Raw genomic sequence first — 7,856 nt, forward strand, 5'->3', positions numbered from 1 at the left:
AGAGAGAGAGAGAGAGAGAGAGAGAGAGAGAGAGAGAGAGAGAGAGAGAGAGTGCATTTATCTTCCTCTTCTGTTATTTATTTACTTATTTATTTATTTATTTATCTCTCTCTCTCTCTCTCTCTCTCTCTCAAACCAATTTACTGGACTGGAGTAGTAGTAGTAGTAGTAGTAGTAGTAGTAGTAGTAGTAGTAGTAGTAGTAGTAGTAGTAGTAGTAGTAGTAGTAGTATAGCTGCAATGATAATGGTAGTGGTGGTGACGATGATGATAGTGATAATGGTGGTGGTGGTGGTGGTGGTGGTGATGCAATGCAAGTTGCAAGCATTTCCTTTGGGCTAGTGTGAGGTCATGGTTAGGACTCTTGCACCTCCCCCTCTCTCTCTCTCTCTGCTTCCATCACATTCTTCTTACTCCTTCCTCTGCTCCTTGTCACCGCCTTCCTGTCCGTATGTCTGTATGTCTGTTTGTCTCTCTCCATCCATCCCTTCCTCCTCCTGCCCTTACTTCCTCTCTCTCTCTCTCTCTCTCTCTCTCTCTCTCTCTCTCTCTCTCTCTCTCTCTCTCTCTCTCTCTCTCTCTTACCTGTTCGGTTTTACTGTCTATTTTTTCTCTTCCTTCTCTACATCCATCTTTTCTTTTTTTTTTTTTCAGTCTTGTTATGCAAAATTTATCAACTTTTCCTTTTCAACTTCCTTACCTCATATTTTGATAGGTAACTCCTATTTCTTCTCTTCCTTTCATTCTTTCCTCTCCTTCCTTCTTACCTCAATCAAATCTCTCTCATCTGTTTATATTCACCTTTTCTTTCCTACCCTTCCCTATCATATTTCCTCCCCATCCCTTCCTCCCTTCCCTTCACTGTCAACACCCAACAAGACAACACCTTGATTCCAGCAGGTATAACGAGGCTCTGCACCTTTTAAGGACACACACACACACACACACACACACACACACACACACACACACACACACACACACACACACACACACACTCCACCCTGTGTCTTCCTCACCCAAAGATATTGTACCTTGTAGTGTTAGAGGGAAGATTATGTTGTGAAGGTGGTGGTGGTGGTGTAAAGATGACACAATACTATACTACTACTATTGTATTTGAATGTACTAGTAAAAATTGTTGGATTGTAAAAATAGGAGGAGGAGGAGGAGGAGGAGGAGGAGGAGGAGGAGGAGGAGGAGGAGGAGGAGGAGGAGGAGGAGGAGGAGGAAGAGGAGATTAAGGGATATAGACAGTGATGTGTAGTTATCAATAAAAAAAAAGAGAGAGAAAGAGATAAAGATAAGAGATACCCTACATAGATAAACAATAAACACACAAACAACTGAAGCAACGTGAAACACACCAAACCACCATAAAATAAATAAAATAAATAAACAAATAAATAAATAAAAAATAGACACCAGTTTAGTTAAAATGAACAAATAAAAAAAAAAAAAAAAAAAAAATTAGGAACTATGTAAGATCTAACTAACCGGGAATCAAACTTGGAACATTTTGGATTCCAGGCGAGTATTCCATCCACTACACTGCGATGGCGGCCTCAGAACTCACATCACGGAAATAGAAGGTAGAAACGCATGACAGGTCCATTTTCTTATCCCCCTCTTTCTCTTGGCAGTTTCCAGGTTTGTAATGGTAATCTTTCTATACCTCACATTCCATAACTTTCTATAACTTGCATTCCTACTTCTGTTTCCTTTATAACTTTCTTTAGCTTGGATTTCTTTTCCCTTTTTTTTCTTTATAACTGTCAATAACCTGCATTTCCACTTCTCCATTTCTTTATAACTTTCTCTAATTTCCATTTCTACTTGTTTCCTTTATAACTTTCTTTAACTTGCATTTCTTTTCCCTTTTTTTTTCTTTATAACTTTCAATGACTTGCATTTCTACTTCCCCTTTTTTATAACTATCAATAACTTTCACTTCTACTTCTCTTTTTTTTTCCTTTACAACTATCTATAACTTTTTTATGTAAGATGGGGAACCGGCCACGAGCAACAAGAATGATTGAAAAAAGGCCCACTGAGGTGCCGCTACCTAAACAAGTCAAAGGGAAAAGAGACTCTATCGCTGGTATAGGAGTCATTTTAACTACCATTTCTTTTTCCTTTTTTTCTTAATAACTTTCTATCGCTTGCATTTCTTCTCTCTTTTCTTAATAACTTTCTATAACTTCCATTTCTTCTCCCTTTTCTTTTTTCTTTAAATGTTTCAGTACTTGCATTTCTCTTCTCTTTCTTTCCATAACTCTTGTCCATTCATAACTCTGCATTTATTACTCCATATCTTGACAGTTCTTCATATTTCCATTTCTGGTTCCTCTTTTCTATAATTCTTGTACACTCATTTCTCACATTTCTTTTTCCAGTTTCCTTGACAGTTTCCAGGTCTTCTTTCCTTCTATAATTCTTCTACACTCATACTTACACTTCTTATCCCATCTTTCCTTGACCATTTCCAGATTAACATTTCTCACCTCACTTTGACTCTTGTACACTTTTAACTTCCATTTCTCATCCATTTCTTGACAGTTTCTAGGTTTACATTTCTCATTCCTCTTTTTCATAACTCATAACTTGCATTCCTTCTCTCCTTTCCTTAACAGTTTCCAGATTTGCATTTATCTTCATTCTTTCTATAATTCTTGTACTCTCATAACTTAAATTTCTTCTTCCCGTTTCCACGTTGACATTTCTCACCTCTTTTTTATTCTTGTACTTTCATAACTTGCATGTATTCTTTTTCTTTGATAGTTCTCAGATTTGTATTTATCTTCTTTCATTCTATAATTCTTGTACTTTCAAAACTCGTATATCTTCTCTTTTTCTTAATGGTCTTCACATTTGCATATCTCTTCCATCTTTCTTTAACTCTTGTAGATTCATAACTTGCATTTCTTTTCTCTTTTCCTTGATAATTTTCAGGTTTGGATTTTTCACTCCTCATTTTATAATTTTTGTACACTCACAACTTGCATTTCTTGTCTTATTTCCTAATTGTTTGCAGGTTTACATTGCTCATTCATTTTTTTTCCCTTTTTTTTTTTTATGTAACTCTTGAACACAAATAACTTCCATTCATTCTCTCCTCTACCTTGACAGTTTCCAGGTTAACATTTCTCATTCCTCTTTCCATAACTAAACCTAACCCAAACTAAAAGGATAAAGAGCTATCCAGAGAGGTAGTTGGACTGTTAGTGAGTGACTGTACCCTCATAACTCATATCCAGGTACATAACTTCACCATAAGAACCTCATACGCCTCTCCTCACGACACACCACTGACTGTTAAGGCCTTCAAATCTGATCTGGCTACGAATCACCATACACATTTATGACTTCAACTGTACATAAGAGTAAAAATTAAGGGTGATTACAAGAGAAAGGAACACAGTATAGTAAGGGAGGAAAGGGACATAGAGGGTAAAAAAGGAAGGAAGGAAGGAAGGAAGGAAGGAAGGAAGGAAGGAAGGAAGGAAGGAAGGAAGGAAGGAAGGAAGGAAGGAAGAAAGAAAGAAAGAAAGAAAGAAAGGAAGGAAAAGGAAAAGGAAAAGGAGAGAGAGAGAGAGAGAGAGAGAGAGAGAGAGAGAGAGAGAGAGAGAGAGAGAGAGAGAGAGAGAGAGAGAGAGAGTACAATAAAGTAATAGAAATGAATAATATCAAATCTCTGTTTCCTCCTGTTACAGTGGAAGGAAAATCACTGGTACGTATCAAATCTGTGTTTCTTGGTGAGTTATATCAGTGTTGCACAAAGAGATGATAACACCAATCTCTCCAATGATTAGCTAGGTATTCCAATTCTTTCATTCAATCCTTCACTCTTCACAACTCTCATTATTTTATTACATATTCTTTCCTAAATTTTTTCTCATTATTTTTTTCTTATTCAAGGAGAAATGGATGATCTTGTAAGCTATTCTATAATTTACATACTTATTATCACACATTTACATCATCTCTCTGCATTTTCCTTCACTCTTCACAATTCTCATAATTTTCATATATATTCTTTCCTTACTTCTTTTCTCATTTTGTTTTCCTTATTCAAACAGAAATTAATGATTTTGTAAGCTATTCTACAATTTACATACTTATAATCACACATTTGTATCATCTCTGTGTATCTTTCCCCTATTTTCTGGTGAATGAGAGACAACAAGCTAACAAACAATCTTATCCTGGTGCTGCTAATGGTTTGAAACACAACCCAGTTCCTGACACAAGGTTCAGTTCCATCCCTCACCTCCCTACATAACCATACCCTACCCTAATCCAACAAACTATCTGAAGGGGCGCTACACGACTGGTCCACGCTAGGCCTCTCCTGGTAAACCCTGCAACTCCCTGCCTGCTTCTATGTTTCCATCTTCCTATGACCTGAATTCATTGAAGTGAGATTACAAGACATCTATGCCATTCTTTTGGTTAACTCTCTTGGTCCTGCTCGGGGACTGGCATCTAAGCGGACCTTTTTGTTTAGTCATTTTTGTTGTCATTTCCCCTTACATAAAAATAAAAGAAAAGAAAATTGCAGGGAGCACTACACAGCTGGTCCAAGGCAGCCCTCTCCTTCCACCACGACCACCAGTAACACTCAGATTCCACATTCAGGTTAGTTGGTTACCTTAAATCTAAAGCCACCAAAAATCAAACTTCTTGTTGATTTAGTTCATCACAAGCCAATTACTATTTCTTCATGGAGGCAAAGCTTAACCTGACATTAGTACAGTGGTTAAATTCTATCATTATTTTTTTTATGTAAGAAATCTGGCCACGAGAAATAACAACAATGAAACAAAAAGGACCACTTAGATGCCAGTCCCCGAGCAGGGTCGTGAAATCAAAATAATGGGGTAAATGTCTTGAAACCTCCCTCTTAAATGAATTCAAGCTATATGAAGATGGAAATACAGAAGCAGGCTGGGAGTTTCAGAGCGTACCAGAGAAAAGGACGTATGATTGAGATTGTGATACTAGTTAAACTTTTACGTTAGAGAGGTGGATAGAATAAAGGTTATAAAGACTTCATGCATTGTTTCTAGTGTGGGTAGTTGTTCCTCGTCGCAGTGAAAGTATTAAGACTATTAGATAACGAGTAAAGCCAGTGATAATAGTGATATACCATTAACATTTCCATCTAAGGGCAAGGTTAGATTAGGTTAGGTTCAAGGCAACTCAGTTTGTTTACTTCACTGTCGATCACACACAGGAGAAAATTCGCCTGACTACCACTATATTTCCACCATAATTAACTAACACCACCAAACCCTGACACGAACACCAAACCCACACAACGATATAGACACTTTGATAAACTATTGGTATAAATCACAAACTATAACGATAAATACCACCAAGGCAGCCACACCACATTACCACCACAAGGCAATCACCACAATCAATAGATCAGTAAAACCACCAAAACTTGAATGTACACCAAAATTTATGGAGAATTGAGACTTAAATGGAATAATACCACAAATAATGAATAACAATACCAGGACAGCCACACCACAACAACAAAACCACCACAGTTAATAGAAAAACATCTTTAAAACCGCCAAAACTTGAATGTACACCAAAACTTATAGAGAACTGAGATTTAAATGGAATAATACCACAAATAATGAATAACAATACCAGGGTAGCCACACCACAACAAAACCACCACAGTTAATACAAAAACTTTCCTAAAACCACCAAAACTTAATCTGTACACCAAAATTCATGAACAATTGAGACTTAAATGGAACAATACCACAAATGATGAATAATGATACCAGGACAGCCACACCACAACAATAAAACCACCATAGTTAATAAGAAAACATCCCTAAAACCACCAAAACTTAACTTATACACCATAATTTATAAAGAACTGAGATTTAAATGGAATAAAAATCAAGAATAACGAATAATAATACCACACCACGCCCCCACCACAACACCCCCACCGCGAGTCACTGAAATAAGGTTCAAATACCACAACCCCGACTCTCGTATCTCTAAAATCTGGAATACGGGTTTTGACATTTCACATCCTACCACCTGAGAGATCGAAAACTTGTACTACCACTTCTAGGCCTATGCCATAAAAACCAGCAGGCCTATAGCACCCATATGAGCACATTAACTAAACCAGAGCACATAAACACACATGAAAAAATATATATTCATAGTAAGTAGAAGAAGAGGAACCCACACCCCCCATCTTCACACAGCGCCATTTATACTGAAACCGACGTGTTATTTGAGGTTATGTTATGTTTAAATGAGCTTTGGGACTTACCTTAGCATGCAGCAGTCCGGAAAAACGGGCCAAAATACGATCAGAGTGTCATTCCGCCCCCTCTGTGTCTCCGCCTGTACCTCTTCCCCGCGTGAACCATAAACAAAGTAGTGCCACCAGCCGCCACCCCAACAATTACCCTTAGCCCTCTCTACACCCCCCGATATTCCCTATACACCCTTGTTTCAATCCCCTTTTTATTTTTTAGTATCTGGTGTTTTGGTTCCGTACGTGGTTTTTGTGTTTTTGGATAATATGTATTCTTCCGCCGCACCGGTCTTGTCAGTTGACGAACGCGATGCACAGCTGTCAACCTCAGCCTTCATTTCCTCTTTTATGGTCCTCTCAAGGGTTTTCTCGCCCTTTCCATGTTAGGTTTAGGATGCAATAAAGTGCTGAAATCTAATGCATGATTGTAGGTGGTTTTATTCACGTCTGTAACCTTGAAATATGACTTGTCCTCATTTCTTCTCCTAGTATTTCCATATTTAAGCTTCATAGTCATTCAAGTAACGTTCAAATGTATGTTATCATGTTTGTAGTTATTTTGCCATTTGTACCTAGTTTTATTGCTTTATTGAGTTTTGGTTTCTTGCTCATTTCTTGAAATATATGTTCTTCGTTTCTTTCCGAGTATTTCCAGTTATAAACTCAAAATTAATTAAAAAAAGTTTAAGATACTGCATTGCAGCATTGATGATTGTATTACTTTTAGCTTTGTAGTTTTTTCTTTGTTTCTAGTTTTCTAATTGTTTTCTATCAACTTTAGTATAAAACAAATACTAACTTTTCTTCGATTCTTCCTTTCTTTTTCCTTTCACCTAAATTTACCCACTCCTTTCACTTTTAACCACCATTGCTTCCTTTATGTAGCTCCTCTACCGTACCTACTTTCCAGCCCTTTTCTTTCCATCACATCTTTTTCATATGTAACTTCTAAAGATATATGTCACTTTTACAAGGTCTCCCTTTTTCTTTCTTTCTTTCTTTTTTTTTTTTTTTTTTTGTATTATATCTCTTCCTGTTATTGTATTGTTCAGTTTCTATGTATGCATGTTCCTTATCTCTCATCTTTGTAATCTCATTCCGTCTCTCTCAATTCTTCCTTTCGACTCTCTCTCTCTCTGTTTGTTTGTTTTTTCCCTTGCCTAAATTCCACTTTCCTCTATCATTCTTTTGTTAATTTTCCTTTAATCTTCGTTTTTTTTTTTTTCTCAATCTTATTCTTCCACTCCCCCTCTCTCTCTCTCTCTCTCTCTGGCAGCCTTTTCGGAATAAAGCTTATTGGAAAGAGACAACTATACCAGGCAGGGAGATAAACAATGGGTTTTAAAAGACATTATAAGAATCTCTGCTTTCTTACACTTTACACTAATCACTTCTGGCATAGTGTGGGTGTGTCCGACAACTGGCTGGGAATACAATTTGTTTAATCATTTAACTCTTTTTCTAACATGGTCTGGTGAAGGGCATAAATAAGAGTAATAAAGGAGGTTGTTTACAAATGCCACTAGGAAAAAATAAACAGCAAGAAAAGTCAG

The 7,856-nt window shown here is 37.0% G+C and overlaps 1 protein-coding gene across 2 annotated transcripts in view; it reads right to left on the reverse strand.

Annotated features, from left to right (window-relative positions):
- Nucleotides 1-6,466, reverse strand: part of LOC123508995 (ADP-ribosylation factor 6) — a 37,722-nt gene extending 31,256 nt beyond the window's left edge. For both annotated transcript variants that reach the window (XR_006676079.1, XM_045263110.1), the window contains exon 1: nt 6,316-6,466. The gene's annotated coding sequence lies outside the window, so the exon portion shown is untranslated. The remainder of the gene's footprint in view (nt 1-6,315) is intronic.
- Between the last annotated feature and the right edge of the window lie 1,390 nt (nt 6,467-7,856).

The sequence above is a fragment of the Portunus trituberculatus genome, chromosome 25 (assembly GCF_017591435.1).
Source record: "Portunus trituberculatus isolate SZX2019 chromosome 25, ASM1759143v1, whole genome shotgun sequence".
Classification (NCBI taxonomy): Eukaryota; Metazoa; Arthropoda; class Malacostraca; order Decapoda; family Portunidae; genus Portunus; species Portunus trituberculatus.